Source organism: Pezoporus occidentalis, unplaced genomic scaffold (genome assembly GCF_034315485.1).
Source record: "Pezoporus occidentalis ecotype Australia unplaced genomic scaffold, CSIRO_AGI_Poc_V1 ctg54, whole genome shotgun sequence".
Classification (NCBI taxonomy): Eukaryota; Metazoa; Chordata; class Aves; order Psittaciformes; family Psittacidae; genus Pezoporus; species Pezoporus occidentalis.
In genome coordinates, this window is record NW_026915877.1 from 3,364,389 (window position 1) to 3,384,971 (window position 20,583).

General features: G+C 40.5%; 1 protein-coding gene across 5 annotated transcripts in view; it reads left to right on the forward strand.

Annotated features, from left to right (window-relative positions):
• LYPD6 (LY6/PLAUR domain containing 6) overlaps positions 1-20,583 on the forward strand; it is a 66,930-nt gene that overhangs the window by 21,112 nt on the left and 25,235 nt on the right. The window contains exons 1-2 of one of the 5 annotated variants that reach the window (XM_062637776.1): positions 7,649-7,743; positions 8,091-8,342. The exons of 1 other annotated variant lie outside the window; for it this stretch is intronic. The gene's annotated coding sequence lies outside the window, so the exon portion shown is untranslated. Of the gene's footprint in view, positions 1-7,648; positions 7,744-7,771; positions 8,343-11,860; positions 12,057-20,583 lie in introns of those variants that run through there. 3 more of the 5 variants (XM_062637775.1, XM_062637779.1, XM_062637777.1) reach the window with 3 other exon arrangements.

Below are 20,583 nucleotides of genomic sequence, written 5' to 3' on the forward strand. Positions count from 1 at the left end.
AGACTGATGTTTGGTCAAAGGAAAATATTACAGTTCAATTTATGTGGATGGTATTTTGCGGTTATGGCATTGCTTTCTTTGCTCAGCTCGTTTATGCAGTCTGACACAATTTCCATGGGAAGGAGGTGCAACTGCATTTGCATGTGACTTTTGCTCTTTCTTCACTGTCATGTTTGCAGCACTCTGTTGTGCCTTTTGCTGCTTATCTCTGCACCTGCTTAAAGACTTCTTCCCTGAGGGAAGAATACAAAATTTGTCAGTTGAGCCCTCTTTGGTATTTACTTTTAAATTTAATTTCTTTATTTTTTTTTCTGTGCTGGCAAACTGAGAGCTGAAACCCAGGTATTTCCCTTGGACTTAATTAAGGATCCACCCATTATAAATATCCAGCTAAGACTATCAGAAATTATTGGGAATCTTCTTCAGATGATCTTTTCTCCTGTGAAACCAGAAGGATCATCTCCAGCAATGCTCAGAAGTTTTGCATCTGAATGTTTCAGTGCTTTTGCAAGCAGAGAGATGCTCCTCATGTAACTTCTGCCCAAAGAGACTGCACTTGGTAGCAGTAGTTTTGCTTTCTGCTCTAGAAGGAATGGTGAAAAAACAACCAACCAAAGCGATATAGTTTGGTAATTTTGTGAAAATGCAGGGTTATTTATCACACAACCTAGATACTTCCTAGTGTGTGGTGTACAAACACAAACTTGTATGAACAGGATCTGCAATGAGATACCCTAGCCCATCCGCTCTTTTTTTAAGTTCAAGGAAGAAACAGAAACACATGGGTAGGAGGGATAAAGAGTGCTGTTTTAACAATGATTTAAGTACGTATTAATTCCCAAAACAGAGTTGTGGGGTTTCTATTTACCAAACCCCACAATAAATGAAAACATCAAGCAGTAAAAAGACTTTAGAGCACTGTCAGAGATGAGGGATGCACAAGCATGCAGCACATGGAGAGAAGCAGATGTGTTGTTCATCTTCTGTAAATGTATAATTCCTTGCAAAAGAAATGACCTTACTGTTCAGCCACTTAAAATAGTTTTATTGTTTATATCACCCTAAACTGTAGGAAATCTTACCTGCTTGCTTCCTCTTTTTTTAATGTATCCATGAAAATTGTTTAGAATCTGAGCAGTGCTATTTCTGTATTCACTCACACTGGATTTTCTAAGATACTTATCAAGCAAATGCAATGAAGTTGATTTTCTTGCCCAATCCCATCAAATACTGCATTTTGCTTTCTATCTTCTCCCTGTTGCAGATAGCATTTATCTTTACCGAGCAGGTTACTGAGGGAATTAACATTTATTTGTGCCATGCGGGGGAGGAGTGACACTGCTATATCCCACTACTGACCTCGGGAGTAATGGGAGGCTTAATTAATTACATTTTGTGCTGTGCTTTGACAGACCCAAATCAAAGGCATGGCAGGCATAGCAACTATTATTGTGTTGATGGTAAATGAATTTTAATGTTGTAATACTGCAATGCAAGGAATAAGAGGAAAAATGGCAAGAAGTTCTCTTCTGGGATGGTCAGAAAAACTACTAGGAAGTCTCTGCAAATATGGCTGAGTACAGGCATGTGTGTTTGCATTTTTACACAGGTCTGAGAGAAGAGTTAATGGACTACAGAGCTATCAGGTTCATTTCCAATTTTCCACCAGACTGTAATGAAATGCCACAATGCCTCAAACCAAACCTCTCATTAGTCTCCCTATTAGTTTTCACTCTAGTAAATAAAATAATGGTGCTACTAAGAGTTAATAATAGGCAATCAGGATCTCTTTCATGCCTGTCACTTTTCTCCCTGCTCTTAGGAAAAAAAAAAAACATGTGTGTGAGGAAAAAAATAAAATTAACCCCTTTCTAATTCTACTGACTCTCTTTCCCTGCACCCCCCTTTTATTTTAATCTTTTATTTCATGGTTCTGTGCTTTTTTATGGCTGCCACTGATCCAGAAGTACACTTTCTATGAAGCATCCTTGTTTGTCAGAAAGGCTCCTGATGAAGTTTCTGCAGTTGATACCCACCTCTGGAATTCTCTTCCTGGCACTGAGATGTCTGCTGCCAAAACCTGGCAGCAAAGGAAAAACACACTGTAAGCAATTTGATGAAATATTGTTCTTGATGCGTGCAATGGGCATGCTGAAACAGTAGTTTATAAATTGTGAAGCACATTGTTAAAACATGCCACACACGTTTAACGCTTCTGATAGGAAATAGAGTTACGTAGCTGCATGAGGGTATTTTGGAGGTTGGTGCATGGCCAGAGCTTCTATCTTGTTCCTTACTGACTTGGCCACTTTTTTTATGGCCTAAAACCTTAGAAATTGATTTGGGGCATGTCCACGCTTCTGCTGTGGTACAGAACCCTGCATCGGCTAAGTAATCTATTTCTTGTCAGTCAAACCATAGCAGGTCCTAGAGGATATAGGGATTTCCCTTGTCACCTAACCTTGAATTGTCTTAAATCTTCCATTCCCCTTCCCCACGTGTTTATTTCTCCATGTTCTGTTACACCCTTGCCCTTGAAGCATTCCTACTTTTTCTCTCCAACTTTTCTATAGCTGCCTATCTTTCTGTAAACCCTACCTTATCCTTTCTAATAATTTATTCTTTATTTGAGGTATAAAGGCTTTTTCTTATACTAGATAGGTGTTATATATTGTTCTATTAAGCTGTGCTTTCTCAAAGGAATGTCCAAAGGGAATTGTATTTGAGAGTTACTAGTGTAAGTTAAGGGATACTGAACCAGTATGAAATCCTATTCTTTTTGAGGTTGCTTTGGTGATGAGGGTGTAAGACTGGATACAGTTAAAAGAAATAATTGATCAGAGTTTTTGCTCTTTTCAAGTGATCCAGGCAGTCTAAATTTAAATGAAGGATTTAAGAATGCTCTGCATGTCCTGTTCTTCATAAAGTGTTGTGACTTAATACCGTGTTCCCAGTTTTACCACTGGAAAGTAATTTCCAAATGCTGGAGACCAGTAACTCCATAAGTATTTACCTTAATTCTCTTTGTAGAATTGGAAAATTCAGTACTGCTGCTATTGCAGAAAGGCACCCATTTAGACTGCTCATTCAGTCTTCTGTCTATGAGTATCTGTTGAATATTATTAAATGTTGTTAATTATACCACTAATTCCATATGAAACAAAGGACTGTTGGGGCATGCAGGAACCTAACATTTGCATTATGATTATAAAACACCGATAGCTTGGAATACATCACCAAGGTATTGTCCTTGAATCTACCACCAAATAAGACCATTTGGTAGAATCTTGTCAGTAACTGAACTTGAAGCTTTAAAGCTCAATACATTCAATCGTGTTCCTTTGATGTGACGCTTAATATCCTTTCACTGATTTTGAACTTCTTCCTGCTGAGACTCATGGTTTGGAGTTGTGTTTTCTGGGGTCAGCACACAAACACCACAGTTCCCTGAGGTCTGTGGGAAGCAGAAGATAGGTGGAGATTTGGACAGCTTTGTATCAAGACTCTCTCCTATATCTCTGAAGATGTGAAGATTCTGTTCCCACCAACAAGCAAAATAATCATTATAGCATATCCAGACTTGAGATATGTGGAAGCACCATCATGTTTCACCATCTCCTTGTAGTCTTTTTGCCCCAGATAGTGAACAGCCAGAAGAAGAGGGGCTGGTAGGCCTGCTCAGAGGTGTTAAGTGTGTGAGCTTCTCTGCTATGCCCTGGCTTTCGTACAGCCTGAACATGGATGCCCAGCCCTCATTCCACCAAGCCTTAAGGTTAATGATTTACACTTCCTCTTCCAAAACCTTGGCCTCAATCAGGTTATAGAAAACAGGCAGTGTGCCTTCTGGGAGCTGTCTGCTACTGCAGTAACTGAGCTGTTCTTTCAAAACCACCAAATGCTTGGTGCTCTTGGCAAAGATATAAAGGTGACTAAAACTGGCAGAAAGCTTTTTAAAAAGGGCATAGCAAAATTTAATTTAGACAGACATGTTATCTCTGATGCTGGTAGTGGAGAACTATAAATAGTAATGATGAGGTACACTTCCTAGGAGAGGTACTCTTCTGAGATACAGAAGCAAAGAAGTTCAGCCTTGTGCCTCAACTAGATTAGGTCATGATGGACACAGAGAATGAAATTATAGTAGCCCCAGTTTAGTTATTTTCCTACTGTTTATGGAGAATCAGAGGAATCCAATCTAACAGTGTTAAGAGCCACAGATGCACACTGCTGTTTGTGCAAGCTATCTGCAGCTAAAGAAATGGCTTTCGTGTTCCCCAGCTATGAAGTGATCATTCATAAACCATTGCAAACAAGTGGATGAATAAAATGCATTGAATGTAGGCACAGAAACCAAGGGCTGCACTGAAGATACTGAAGATAGTAATGTGTTTTCATTCCTGACCAATTAGGAAGTGTCTGAAGATATGTGAAAATTTAAATCTATTTTTACACAAGTGCACAAAAGCAGAGACATAACACTAAAGCTCCTCAAAAGCCCCCAGCCATTTCTGAAGGACCAGATGTCACTCATTCATTCACCATAAGAACAAAACTAGGATTTGCTATCAACAGAACTAGTGTTGCCAGCTGGTTTTGTCCACAATTGTTAATTCTTTCATGTAATCTTTTAAAGAATTAATAATAGCTATTAATAGCTGGCCTTTGATGCTTCAGGGTTCCCTAATTTAACTTGGTGTGAGATACCATAGCACTTACTTGTGGTTAACTACTGCTCATGAGCCTGCCTTAAATATCACGTCAGTGCTCAGACTCTCAAAGGGGTGCAGATGATGCTTGTCTGTAGTGAGCAATCCTCCTTAGGAGAAGAAATAAATGTCTTTCACAGTAAATTACCTAGCTTTTTATGGTTAACATAAATTATTTCTTTAATACTCAAGTCTGTATGGGACTCTTAAAATGCTTTATGATTTATTTAATAACTTATTATTTATCTTACAAGTTATTTTAATGACGGTTTTATGTACGACGTTTCCAGGCTGTTTGAAATAACTATGCTTGCACATACAATCAGGTAGACATACCTTCTAACAGATACTAATGGAGTGAGTTGGCATAAATTGATTCATATAAAAGCCTTTTCAATTAGACTTTTCGACCTCATAATCTCCCTACAGAAACACAAGGCTTTTGTAACCTTCACGAGACTTACAGCCCTTATAATCCTGATACTGTTGATAGATTTCTTGCCTGTCCTTTTAAACTTTTCATCTTCAAGATGCAGCCTCATAACCTTGCTGCTTGTTTTGTCTCCCCTTCAGTAAGCTCCTTATCTGTATTGTTACAATGGATGGGATGATTCACAACCACTGACAGCTTCAACCAGATGACTCTGTTCCTAGTAATGGTATTTGTAGGAATAAATATGAAAATAATTAAATTCTGTGTATCTGGCTATCCTTTTTTTCTTCTGAGGCTCGATCTTTGAGCTGAGTTATGAACACTGTGCCAGTGTCCCAGAATCACTGTCCACCCTCTGTTAGCAGTGCTCACTGTTCCACTCTTCTAACCTTGTTTTCTCATTAGCTCGCCTGAAAAGGAGATTTCTTTTTTTACCCACTTATTTTTGGGGTTAAGGCTGGCTATCATCTCAATCCATAGAGGACCATTGAATGCTTGGTCTGCTGCACCCAGTTTTACAGCCACCACCTGATACAATCTGTGAACCAAGGAGTAAAAGTCATCAGATGCCTTTCCATGGCCCAAGCAATGCCCTGTATCCAATAGGGGCTGCCATAGCTGCCTTCTTGCATGAGCTTTCTGGCTCCTGTCATCGTCATCCAAGCACTGCCAGCTCAGGACCAGTTTCTGCTTCCACACCCAGCCTTGACTAAGGTCTTATGCCCAGAGCTGGCATATGCCTTTCAAATCACCTGCCTAAGCAGTTCATCAGCCAGAAATAAGCAGCCGCTCTGGTTCTGCAGCATGGCAAGGAAGAAGATCTTGTCCTGCTCACACAAAAGTTTGTTCCTCAGTTCCCTAAAGGCTTTCCTGGACCTCTTTATTACCTGTTCTTTCCCAATCACTTCTTCAAGTCCTCTTTCAGCCTTTATCTGACCTGTGGGATACAGTGGTCTGCCTAAGGAGGTCTGCCCTTGATCCTGGGTCTCAGTGATCCATTACGTAGTATTTTTCATGCAGAACCCTAAGGAATCTTTAAAATTAATGTTTATACTATAGTAATCCTAAGAGGAAAACAGACCTCAGCAAGATGCTGTGTAGGTAAGTTATAAGCAGATAGTTCATAGAATCACAGAATGGTTTGAGTTGGAAGGGACTGTAAAGACAACCTAGTTCCAGCCCCGCTACCACAGGCAGGGACAACTTCCACCAGACCAGGTTGCTCAGAGCCCTGTCCAACCTGGCCTTGAACACTGCCAGGGATGGGGCAGCCACAGCTTCTCTGGGCAACCTGTGCCCATGCCTCATCACTCTCACAGTGAGGAACTTCTTCCTAATATCTAATCTAAATCTGCTCTCTGTCAATTTAAAGCCATTTCCCGTTGTCCCATCTCTACAGGCCTTTGTAAAAACCCCCCTCCAGCTTTCTTGTTGGCCCCTTTAGCCACTGGAAGCTGCTCTAACTTCTTCCCAGAGCCTTCTTGTCTGCAGGCTGAACAAGCCCAGCTCCCTCAGCCTGTCTCCGTAGGAGAGATACTCCAGTATTTTCATGGCTTCCTCTGGACTTGCTCCAACAGTTCCATGTCCTTCTTATGTTGGGGGCCCATGCAATTGGATGCAGTACTGCAGGTGGAGCTTCTCCAGAGCAGAGTGGGAGAATCAGTTCAGTTCAAGGACTGGGCTTGACTTTGCAGCCTTTCCAGTGAGTGTGCAATGGTTATAGCAACAGAGTAACTCTTAAAAAAATAAATTAGACATAGGAGGGCACATGTAGCAGTGCTCAAAACCCAGTGGACAAAAACATCTTTGGCTGTGCTGGAGATCTGTTTGAATGAGCTTATGTTTTGTAGATGATATTCCCATAAACTTTGCAAAAGGAAAAAGGAAACAGGAGCAGAATGGAACAGGAAAGACCGGTGGTGTCATGCCGGGCTCCTGCTGGAGCCCCTGCCCTGATTTGTGTATGGGAGTGCAGGATGGGAGCGTGAGACAGGTTGTGTAGCTTCTGCCATCAGCAAGAGCATTCCTGGCTTGATTAGCAGCTTTCAGCTGGCAGCCAGTGCTGATTTAATACTAATGCTTTTTTTATTAATGGTTGTTTGGTCTGTTTTGAATGTTTTCTGCATGGCTAATTAATGTACCAAAATGAATTAAAACGTGTTGCTAAACTTTACAGTAGTATACAAACAAATGGCTGGAAGTCTCAGCTCCTCTTCAATGTTTTATCTAAACTTTGTGTTCTCAGAGACAGATCTAAAATCCACTTAACTGAGCTAAAATGTGATGTCATTCTTCTCTAAATACACATAGGTATTTATGTTCAGCCTGTTGAGAAACAGACTTGAATATAGTGAGATATATGTAATTACTTTCTTTTAATGATAACAGAACCCACTTAAAATTGGCAGGGGATCAAAACCTGCAGCTACATATATGGGATTTTGCTTGAGTAAAGCACTCTGTAACATTATGCTGGGGAAAACCAGCATGATTCATCACTGGGAAGACACTCCCAGCTGGAGCAGATAGTTAGAAATCTCTCGCTATTGACCCTTGTGAAGAGCGGTGTCAGCCCCTCCGAGCGGAAAAGCTGCCGGGAAGAAGGTAACCCTGCAGCCAGGGTGTTTGTATTTCATATTTGAACAGTGCTGGTGAGGCGCTCGGTTTGCTTTTCACTGTGGAGGGCAGAGCTGTGCCACGCTACAATTCCTCTCCCCTTTTGGCTGCTAATTTGCCGTGTTTCTGAATTTACGCTTTATTGTCCATAGATAATTTTCTCTCTGAAACAAAGACGATTTGTGTAAGAGAGTAGAATAACAGCATACGTGTTTGATATGTGTCTGTCTATGCTTGAAATAATCCAGCATCTAATTTTTAATGAAGCGTGAAAGAAAGCTAGAGCTCAGCACAATCCGTGCCCAGCGAAGATCCTAATCTTCCCTTTCCAACAGCGGAGAGCTGCAGCGGGCACATCTGTTCCATGACCGAGCAGCGTGGCAGCCGCTGGCCCCGGGAGGGAAGTGCACTGAGCCGGCAGCCTGAGGTCCCTCTGCTGGGCGATGGGAACCGGGCAGCGGTAGAAGGCAGCGACCGGCCGGGGAGAGCAGGCGGGGGGACGGGCCTGGGGTCCCCCAGCTGCTGGCTCTGCTGAGGGTGTGATGGAAACCCCCTGAACGACAAGCCGGGAAAGACTTACTGCAAAGGTACATCTCTCTCTATATATATTCTACCAAAACTCTTCTAACTTTTCTATTACTGAAAAAAAAAAGTGAGTTTCTTGTCTAAAAGTCACATGCCCTTAAGAAAACACACTGTGTGTTTTGAAAGGGAAACCTGAACATTTCCCGTTCATTTAGCTATCTGTTGCATTATTTCAGTACTGAGTATGGCTTAGTCACTTCGATAAAAGAGCAAAACTGGACCCTGTCTTTGCTGGGGGAGACTTGGGGGGAATCTGGTGAGACCCTCCTGCTCACCCATTTTGGGGTGAGAGCACCACCACATCTTCCCCCCCCCAACACTGCCCTACAGCAAGCTCATTTATCAGGGAGGGTTCGCTTGGGTGCAGAGCCGCAGGAGCGGTTTGTCCGGGTGCTTTTTGCAAGGTGGGGTGATGAAGCGGGCAAGACACGGTTATCTGTCTGCTCCTGCCCTGCTCCCCAGTGGGGATGTTTGGATTTGGCAGAGAATGTGGGTGTGATTAATTTTTTTTATTCATTTTTTTGAGAGACTACTTATGAATACATAGTTCTTTACATATTGTTTTCCAAGCAGAAACAAATGGAATTGTTATCTGTGTTGTGAGTCTGCGAAAGAGAACCACATCGCTGGTGCAAGAGTTTCCCACTCTTCCTTGTTACTTAAAAAAAAATCACTGTGTAAATAATTAATTACTTACTCAATTGTGTTTTCAATTGCAGCTAGTGCAAGAGCTCTTTTCTGCTAAAGTACCCTTTCTTTGGAGGGAATATTAACAGTTTCTTGGTTAAAATTACATTTCATAGCTCATGTGATTGAAAACACTACATCACTTGCCGCTACAAGAGCAAGCAGTATAATTCTTTCGTATTTCCACTTGATTTCTTTTATATTTACTTGGTAATGGATATTGACAGGTATGAGAACCTGCCCAAATTGTGGGACTACCTGCAGCAGTATCTCTTGTGTGTAATACTAGATGTTGTTAGGTGTGTATTTGTTGACTTTTTAGCATCGGAAGCCCAGGCTGCACGGAGGGGCTGTGAATTGTCTTTTTTGCCTGTATGAGATTCACTGTAAGTCCATGCCAGAGCACAGGGCTGATCGTTACTGTGGATTGTGAACTACTTATGGGTAGAACTGACACAGCATACATATTCCCTCTCTCAAAAAATCCCAAACCAACCAAAACCCAAAAAACCCTGAACAAACCCAAACCAACAAAAAAACAACCCAAACCCCAATGTGTTGCTTTGGAGAGCTTGTTCTGTGGAAATTAGTAGTAAATAACAAAGATCTCAGTGTGAACTGGGTGGAGATCCCCAGCGTGACTGTTAACATACCTTTAAAGTGACCTTTGTTGATTTTATTTTTTTTTATTGCTGTGGAAACCCTATTTTGCACAGAGATAGGACTATCTCGATGCACCAGAGCTTGGGGCTGCTGCTGAACAGTGGTGCCAGGAGCTCAGACTGGCTCCTGCATCCTGCTCCAGCCTTGTGCCTGCAGAGCCCCAAAGGATTTCAGACCTGCACATTTGGTTTTCTGGCATGGAAATGTAATGGTGCCATCCGCTCTGTAACAAGTGCTTAAAGAAAGGTAACTGAAATAAAGGCATAGATATTTCCCCTTTAGTAAGCAATGAGCTTGTGGGCTCCATGCATTGGTAGAGAGCAGGTGTCAGGAAGAGGTTTCTTCACTAGATCTGTGTTTGCTTTACTGTGAAACAAGGTAAAAATAAATCATTGCTGAGGTGCTTATGGCTGAGTGATCACTGTGATAATAATGGTGATTTAGCTTATTAGGACTACTCAGATAAAATGATTCCCAACACTTAACTGATAAGTTATGCAAACATGGAGGACAGGTTTTTAATTGGGCTGGTCCTTGCGTCTAACCCCGGAGGTGCCAGCACGGAGGGAATCTGACCCTTGGGGTTTCCACTGGATTTTTTTAGGCCAGTCCTCACATAAAAACATTTGAAAATTCATCCTGGTGGTTTTAGAGTAGAAGATTGTTTGCTGTAAATCCAAAACTTTATTTATGTGTAATCGATCTGCTTGCTTAATTATCTGACATTTGTGTGACTGATCTTGAGTTTGATTTCCTCATCTGGTAAGGTATAAGTTGCAATGCTGTTTGGAAACAGAATAAATTAAATTGTTTGTTTGTTTTGCTCATGTGTAGGATTGGGGTTTTCCAAAAAAAACCCAAATCTGAATCCTTTGATTTGTTCAGGCTTCCCACTACCATTAGAAATTGGATTGATCAGCAAGTATAGGGGATTAATGAGTGCTAAAATAATTGCTCTACATCCTTCAAAATGTTATTTAGTCATGTATGAAGCTGACTGCAGTAAGCTGTAGCCCTCACCCCTTCCTTTTTCTTGCTTACACATAGCACCTAATGTCTATCAAGTTGATCCGATGGATAGGTAGAACAACTCATAAGGGTCAAGTGATACAACAGCCAAGCTTGGGTGATGGTGAACTCTCCAGTAGCGATCGAAGTATGTATTGGTGCAGCTGATGGTTTGATTTGATAAAGCTCAGTAAGATGTATTTAGTTAAAATGAACTCATCTGCCTTGAAAACAAACTCTCATTTCAATTCTAGGGTGGCTGATATGGTCCCTGGGTAAAACATGGCATATCTTGATTGCTGATAGGTATCTTCCTTTTGTAAGAAGATATTTACTAAGTAAGAATAGCACAGGCATTAAGGTAGAATTGTCAGTACTTCTTTGGTGCACTATAGAGTTTGGTTTTGGTGAGGAAGCACATGAGCACAAATGTATCCCATGTTGGTCTTTTGGGGTTTTTTGGTTTTGTTTTGTTTTGTTTCTAGTGTTTTTTTTTTGTTTGTTTGTTCTTGTTTTGGTTTTAATTAATTTGGATTTTATGAATTTTTTGGGAGGACAGGTTAGTTCAGAGGAGGAAACTGCTTGTTGGAAAGCCTTCTTTCTCTTATAAAGTGAATAACTGTTCATAGTTTTCCTGGTTGCCATGTATTAAAATAGCTGTAGTAGACCTTAGAGGCCCATTTTTGTCCTGTGAGTTCTTTGTTGTGTGGTGTAACCTACTCAGAGAGGAGTGTATTTCTTATCCCTAAGTCACCATATGTTCGCAGCAATAATCATTGTTTTCCATAAGTATCTGTATTAGTTCTGTTGTGCGTACACTGTACTTTATAGTTTCTGATGTAGTTTTTATAAAGAGCTGTGGTGGAAATTGTGAGGGTTTTACAGTAGGGATGTATGTACATTGGCAGGACTGCTTCATCACAGGATGTATACCACTGTTAGCTGCTTAAATAATTTTTACATTCGTATACCGAATAAAATCTCAGTTTATCATTTGGCATTTGTTAAAAAACAGAAAAGTTCTCTATAAATGGTGCTGTCATTTGAGTGTTATGAAGCTCTGTGCCTACGTGATCCCCAGTTCAGAACCTTCTTCAGTGCTGCAGAGTGCGATTCAGTCTGAATCCACAATATTGCTATTTATTTGGCTCACAGCAGTGTCAAGGCAGGCGTTAAGACTGGGTCTCAGACGCGATGCTGCAGATGCACACAGCAGGAGCAGCCCCTCATGCCAGGACTTTACTTTGCTTTAATACTCAGAAAATTCTCCATGGAAACCTTGAAGTCGGCTATTAGAGTGTACTTCGGATGAGGACATAGAATATCCTGCGTGCTCGTCCGTTGGCATGTATTTCTGAGTAAGCTGTTGTGGAGGCTTGCCTGGCTTTATAGAAACAGCTAAATATGCTATATAAACTGCTAAACCTGGTGGGCAGGGATGGGAGGAATAGAGTTAATTATAATTTAAAGTTTTATTGTGTCCCTTTTCCTTTTCTGTGTTCATATAGTATATAAAATTCCTCTTGCATTCTATTTAAATTCTGGGGCTTTCATCTGACCTTTCATTCTCTTCCTATACAACTGCCTTTCCTGTAATAGAATAACATAAATGACTGTCATCAAATGCTGCCTGCAATTACTTTGTATCAGTCAACCTACTGCTTTTGTGTGTATCTGCTTTCATCTCATTAGCTGTTGTACAGACGAATTATGACTTGTAGGCAGTTGACTGACTAGCTGTTGGATGATTCCTTTGAGAACTGAAGGTATTTGGCCAGCAAAATGTTGATGTAGATATTTCAACATTAGGCAGGTTACAAAATGTTTGGGGTTTGCACTGACAAGGGAGTTTCCATACTAAGGCATACGCTGTGCAAATATGTAAACGGATTAACAGAGCAGATTATTTGGATTCAGAAATTGGTTTATAGTGCAGTGAATTAAATAATTCTGGAAAGTGGAAGTCATGCAAACGGGGTATTTTCATGGTGATTTGTATTCAGAAATGCTGAAGGCCCATAACCCTGCCTAATTTTGAGCTTATTTGATACAGCTGTTAAGTGCCCCAAGGCAATTAAAAAAATTCCTTAAAAAAAAAAGCAACCTTCTTTCAATGAGGAGTTTTATAAACTGCTGGTGTGTTAGTGGGGGGTTAAATTATTGTTTATTTGTATATTTATTTTAACCCTCCAACTCAGTAGTTGGAAATCACTAACTCCAGTCCCCATTCCCTTGCACTGTTATCATTCCTTTATTCATGCAGAGATTTTCTGATGCAGTCACTTCGCAATGTGAGCCCATGCTATTTTCCAGCATTTGTGCTGAATCACAGTCTTGGTGACTGCAACTTGTGCTTTTATGCCATGATATTCACATTACTGTTATGGAAAAGATTTTTATTTTTTTATTTTTATTTTTTTAAATTATAATAAAGTATGAGTAAATAATGTGTGTGTACAGCTGTGCTTTGGAAGAGAAAGTAAAGCTATATCATAAAGATACATATTTATGTATATATGATCAAGACAAAATATTCTTCACTTAAACCACTGGATTTCTGTTTGCTAGCTCCAAGATCTCATGTGCATATTTTCATTTGTTTGTTATTTCGTATTGATGTGGGTAACTTTTTAAATAAATGAAGTAGATTGAGTTAGGTTACTATTTCAGATGTTATTTTTGAATAATTGAATAAAACCCAGTTTGGGCAATTGTGTGAATAGGCGTTTTCCCAAAATAGCACTGATGTGAGTGGAAACAATAGCTTGTGTCTCCAGAATAGTGGAAGTCCTTGATAGAATTTTAGCATCTTAAGATATCACTCTGAACATCTGTTGCTAAAGTCATACAGTCTCATGGGCTTCCACTGACCAAAGTAGCAGCAGTTTAATTCCAGCATTCCAAAGAAATGTGAACCTTTTCAACTGGCGAATTCTGGTGAGTGCATGTACTTTATTTGAATGCTATAAGCACAAACAATATCTGCCCAGGTGGTAGCTGATATGTTGTGATTTAACTGTTTCTCACGCACATTGGAAGGGATGAAACATGCAATGCTTGTGTTTGTCCTGAAAAGGTTTCCCTAAATTACAACAATGCTCACTTAGTTTGCGTTGATTGGCAGGATAATCAGTTTGATAGTTCTGATGTGCATGGGCAGTTGATTTAGATTTGATTCATATATACTGTATAAATACCCATCTCGTATTTGCTTGAGTGTTGCCGTGTAAGGTTTGTGGCACTTCTGTAGGTCTAAATACATGAAATACAATAGACTGTCTGAATTTTCGTAAAGTAGGCAAACCTTCAGATAAAGATGGCTTTGACACGAGAATTAGTGGGTTTTCATGACCAATTTGCTAATACTATTATTGTGGTATTTTGTATGCTTAAATATTTAATGGAGTTTAAGTTGTTTTTACGTATTTTTACTACAGCTATTGAGCTGTGGATTTTTTTTGATGCTAGTGATTAAAGGCATTCCCAAAACTTTTCTGGCCTTAAATATTTAGCCAAGGGAGCTTGTTTTCCTGGGATTTTTGTGTTAATATATCAATAGTCTAAAGCTAAAGCAGTACAGGGCTGGATTTTGCAGAAATCCCTATTAGTTTTAGAGCACAGTTTCCAGACAAACATTTGAGGCTAAACTGCTGAGGAAGCAGATGCCAGTCTGTAGATACTAAGAGTTAATATCTCTTGAGATGTGTTCACTCTCTTAAGGAGCTTCCAGCCCCCAGCAAGGCTTTTCATCAGCAAGAAGAGAGGAGCTGGTGAAGTTGGTGGCACTGGTCACGGTGTTGAGTGGCACTGGAGGAGTGGGTGAGTGTAGGGTAGGGACAGATCTTTTGGAGCCAACTGTAAATACTGAACTTGAGCCCTGCATCATTGGGATAACGGCTGTGACTTTGGGTAGGTTTACATGGCTTCCAAACAAGTTAATTTGGTGGGTAGTAATAGTGGTGTTTCAGAGCATCCAAGAGAGTCAACAACAAAGAGTGGCTTGGGGGAAGTGAAAACGTTAATGATTCCCCCCAACACAAGAGAAGACTGAGTGTACTTGTCCTCCTTGTTTTACCTTGTGTCTCTGCTGAATGATGAGTGTGTGTGCATGCATACATGTGTGTGTACATGTATTGTATATATGTATGTGTATACATATAATTTGTTGGTTTCCATATACAAGTATGTATTTGTTGGTATTCAAGATTTTAAAGTTGTTTTATCAGTGTCAGGAAAGCAGCTAAGTGTGAAAGTTTCATTGCTATTAAGTTGTTTTCAACAAGAGTTTAGCTTGTGTAAACCGTACACTATTATAACATAAGGTACAGAGGGGGTTGTGGTTGAAAATGTTTTAATAATTCATAATATAGTTTTCTTTTTCCCACATAAAAGAAGTTTTAAACAGCTTCTACCTCAGTATACCTTTGTTCTAGATCTGATATTCAAGTGGTAAAAAGGGAAAAAACTTTCTCATTGTATTTTGTTCTCATGAGTGTTTTTTTGTGGTACTGCTTTATTGAGCAAATTTCAGTTGAGGCAGCCAAGAGCGCTGTTAAACAAAGAAGTATCTGCTTAACAAAGGTAGACCTTTATATACACTAAAATATTTTATCTGGAAATAACATCTGGTGTTATTTCGTTTGGTGTTCAGACAACAATCTTTGTTGCTTGGTTTTGAAAGCTCTGGCTTTCTGGAACTGATGAAATAGAAATCTTTGAGTATGACCCAGTTTGACAGCAAACTAGCTGGTGGTGTGCCTTGCTCTGAGCAGACCATGAGCCTCATGTCTGATGAAGCCCTCTTTCTTACAGCTTTCTCTCTTATGCTGGTTTGTGGTTTGCAGTTCTTTTTTTTTTTTTTTTTGCCATGATTGGGGCACCTAAAATTTTTCTTTCATTCTCTGTTGGGTTTGGATATTGTTTGTTTTGGGGGGAGTGGTAGTTTTTTCTTGGTTTGGATTTGTTTTTCTTTTGTCTAATGAGGTACTAACACATGCTGCAGTATTTCCTTAACTAAGGCACTTGAAAGGATGTTTCAGTATGTGTGTTCACTAATTTCCCAGCCTCTACCTTCATGTCCAGCCTGCCCAAATGCCACCAATGGCACAGGGTATTGCTTTGGTTGGTGAAGGGAGCAGAAAGGTACACAATTGCCCATGCTCTGGTACGATAGCAAAATCCTCCTTTCCCTAGGAAATCATGTTGAAGGTAGGATCAGAAGAAGGAAGGCTGAATCAGGTTGCTTTTTCACTCATCTCCAGCGTAAGGGTACAGAAATGCTGGGGTCACCATTGGGTGACCCACTTCATTGACTGGTGGTGGGATTCATGGTGCGAAACCCTCACATATGGATCTGGATGTTGTTTAGCTCACCATGAGAGTCTGATATGATTAAAACTTTTTAGCACTTCCAATAATACAAATATATTTATTTCTGAGCTTGATCTTAAATGCTTTTTAGTTGATGTGATTCAAACTAATCCACTAAGAGCCTGATCATCTGCCAGCCGCTAGAGTTGGGCCAAAGCTCTGTAAATTAATGAGCTCAGGGTGATTAGTACAGGTTTTGGTGCATTGGACAGCGCACCAAATTGGTGCCACACAAGGTATGTCTGTCACTTTATTTCCTTTAAAATTCTTATGCTTTGAGGATGTTTTCCCGGCTTGACAGTCAAAATAAACATGAAGGGCTCTGTCTGATACCAGCGAATGAAAATTATATTATGGATCCAAAAAAGTAGGATCAAAGTTTTAACCACTGCTAGTTACAGAGACACTTACTGCTGAGATAATCCTAATCCAATCTTGGTCGAAGACCATTGTGTATTTAGCAGGTTTGTATCTGGATATCCATTCACAGGACATGTTATGGGAAGAGGTTAAGTCTTGCAGCAACAGTTCTGCATTGCTTTTGTAATTGGAAGAAATATTGCGTACTGATACATCTATTGTATGAAGCTGTGGAGGCTACAGAGAGCTTCTGTGGACATCAGGTTCATCTTGCTGATTAACTGTTGACTGGCAGTAGGTCAAGGAGAGGAAATGAGCCATTGCAAATTTTAGTGACGGCTTAAGCACACACGTTATCTATAGATTTTTTTAAAAACATGGTAACTTCTGGTAAAATGTAGCTCGCTTTGTAGGCAGAAAAGACTCTTGCATTTCATGAGCTTTCAGACAGCTTCAGATAATGGAAGAAGGATGTGTGATGGATATCCAGACTCACTCTGGCATTTGACAGAGGGTCCAATGACAGTTTAAGGGATTTGGCAGTGGAAGCTCACATTTCTGAGGCCAGTCCCATACTTGCCTGCTGGCTTATATCGAGCGTCTTCAGCAGTAGAGAGCACTTCCAAGCCATTTTGGCTGAGTTTTGTCCAGTTTGATCTAGAATACTTGATAACTGTGTTGATGCCAGTCTTTGTCTTCATTCTGTTTTTATTCTCTGATTAGTATTCATACTATAAAATCGCTTTTCCAAAATCTTTACAATCCTCTTCTTTCCACAGATGTCTGAAAATGGTTTACATTTGTTGGATATCATGAGCTTTCTTGAGGGAGGATTATTTTCAAGGTGATTTGCCTTGAAATGATTGCATGTGCTGTAAGCAGCTGTCAAGAGCATGTGGCCAGGCTGGACCACCAGTTAGCAGTCTTAGCTAGATCTGTCTAAGCACCATTCACTTGTTGGATTTTTTTGCATTATTCTCAAGCATTTCAAGTAAGATTTTAATATCTGCTTGTTATTTTCAATTCCAAAATACCTGCAAATCTGTGTCAGTTAACTTGTTAGTTCTGTTGAAGTTGGTTCATTATTTAAAAGTCAGGCTGTAGCTGTGGTCTCCAGTGGGGCACCAAGTCTCCTTGTACCTCTGGGAAGTTTCAGTATCTTTATTTTGTCAGTCTTTATGCCCCATCTCCTGGGGTTTGGGTCCATCTGGTTGGACTCCTTGAACATGGGACACATTTGTGGTCCATGCATGACTGCATACAGCAGCTGTCTTGTGCTGCTGGGTGGCTGGAAGAGCAGTTAGGTTCTGTTGAAGTACTAGTAAAGTCACATTCCATGGACAGACCTTGCAAGACACGAGAACTGACTGTATAATACAGCATTCTGTGTCATCTGGAATTTTTGGTCCTTTGACACTTATAATTAAGCACTGAGATTGCTTAAATATCTTTGACTGTTGTTCACTGTTGTTGCTGAGCCCAGCTTAGGCTGTGTGAGCTAAACTTATTGATCCCCATCATTCATGGGTGACATCCTCCACGGCTGGGGCATGGGCACATTTTTGGTGCATTTGTGTAGGTAAAATGCTGATAAAGCTAAGCAGCCATTGGCCTTAGTGTGAGTTGTAACATCTACTTTACAAATTCTCTCCAATTCTGACCTGTAATCATACTTTTGACTTAATTGTGGTTAAAACTGCCAGGTGTCTACAGCTATCAGGATTGGTTGGCAGTAGTGCTAAATTAAGTTCTAAATGATTCCTCATAATTCAAAATACATAGTAACGCCTCCGTCTCCAGTTGGGGTTTGAGGTTGCATCTTCTACCCCATGCTCTATACTCCACGTCTGGGAAATGAGCAGCAGGGCAGGAATGTCCTGGGGTGGGCAGATCCAAGCTGGTGGTTTGCTGCCTGCAGCTGTTTGTAAGTCTCTCTCTGACTTAAATATAGCCATATTATGTAAAATCCCACACTGTATTTTTGTTCTGTGTGTGTAGAAGCTGATATTGTGATAAGATGGTAGCTGTGCCTGGAGTTGGACATATATATCTCTATTAGCCCTGAGGGTAGTGTTGGAAAAGTGCTCTTTTGTTTCCAGTTTAGCACAGGAAGCTCATTTTGGCTTCATTTAATATCACTGCTCAAACTGGCGGGGAATCAGAAATGTAGTTACATGACATCATATGTCTGGCACAGCAGCATGGCTTGGAGCTTCATAGAAACCAGCCCCCCTGATAATAAATCAAAAATTGAAACGTTTCTGCAGTCTGTCATAGCAAGAGAAGGTTGCATGGCGCATTTTTTACTACTTCTCCTCTGCTTCCAGAAGAGACACAGTTTTCTGAACTGTTAGAGTGATCTTGATACTGGTGTATATAAACAAGCACAGGGGGCGAAGTTATGGGCTTTGTGTTCTGGGGATGGGTGCCTGTCCTGTCCCCCTCTGCTGCTGTTGGCACTCAAAATCCACCTGCTCTCCCAGTGCAATGCCTCCACTTTAGCCTGGGTATGCTGATATATGGCAGAATTGTACTTATGAGGATTACACATTATTCCGGTTACACTAAAAGATATTAAATATATGCTGGCAGAGTTTTTCTTGTGTAAAGTTGATTTTATTTTTATTTTTGTTATTTATATTTTATTTGTATAGCTGAAAGAATATACAGCAAGACTTAAACCACTGTTTGGTGAATAATTTTCATGTCTACAGTGTGCAAAGTTTTAGGATTTATAGTGAATGAGTCTGGAAGAAACAAATCACTTGTGGAGTGATGAGACCTTTTCTGCTTTCCTGTTAATCACATAACAGAGAAGGCATGGGTGTGCACAGAGAGTAAATATAAGACAAACTCTATAACCTTCTGTCCACTATTTTTTTTCTTTATTTCTCTAACATTTTTATCTTGACCCATGTTTTATTCTTTTTTTTTTTTTTTTTGGGTGGGCGGGAGGGGGAGGGGGGGGGGTGTGTTTTTTTTGATTTTGGGGGGGTGTTGGTTTGGGTTTTTTTTCTTTTTTTTCATGTCTTCTGGAGTGTGCATAGAGCAATAGGTGTCAGGAGGAGTCGGGTCTGGTGCCCATTTTCCTTGTAAACAAAGCTGTAGCAGAAAGAGCAGACACCTGATCAGACGTGGAAACCTGTTTTCTAATTAATTCCTGATGCTTCTCACGCTGCTGTATAACTTTATAAGGAGTTCAGAGAGATACTGTTCCGCTGGTTTGGGAGGCTTGGTTACTGCACACCTTATCCTGCCACATCTCAGCAGGCCTAGATTTCTTCGGTTACCTGTCCCTTCTCTGCAGAAAGGTATATTTTATAAAGCGCTTGTTGTATTGTGAGGGGGTTTTATGCTGCAGATGAGGGACCTGGCTGATTGTGGGTCAGAGTGGGATGATTTCCTGGTGCCTAACTCCATGGCATGAGGCGCTAGCGCAGCACTGCTTTGGGTGAGTTTTGGTATGAGCAAACTATTTTTATTATGCATTTGTAATTGTGATGCTCAGATTATCAGTGTCTGCAATTATGGGCTTACGTATAAAGGTACTGTTGGTGTAGGAGGGGCAGGTCTGGGTGGGTGCTGCAGCTCTTTGCAGGAGCTTGGCTGTGCTGGCATTGGTCTTCACTCAGCCTTTGCAGGAGGATGCTCATCTTGTCATGACCGCTTATTGGAAATAAAGAAACATGTGAGACTGCTCTATTTACATCTTGAGATAAGCAGTATTTTATATACATATATTTTTTTATGACAATTTAGGGAGAATAGTGACTGGAAATGGGATCTACCAGTCAAGGAGTCATGGGTAATAAACTCCATTGAACAGGAAAAAAAGAAGGAAACAAATAGGAAACAGGAGCAGGGTTGGGTTGACTCTTCAAAAATTATATGAAAATATTGAAGATACTAAAGGGAAACATTCTCTGGTCATGGATCTCTTGTCTCTTTGGAGGTAGCAGATGTTGGGATGAATGCGCAGGCAATGGTGAACCTCGCTGGCTTGGCACTGCTTCTTCTAGTTTCTGTGGTCCATGCCCAGGATTATAGTAGATAATTACTGCAAACAGCAATGCTGTGTGTTTGTTTCTGAGTATCACCAGGGTTGATTTCACTTATAAGTTGGGTGGGAATGGCCAGCGTCTGGAGCCTGCAGAA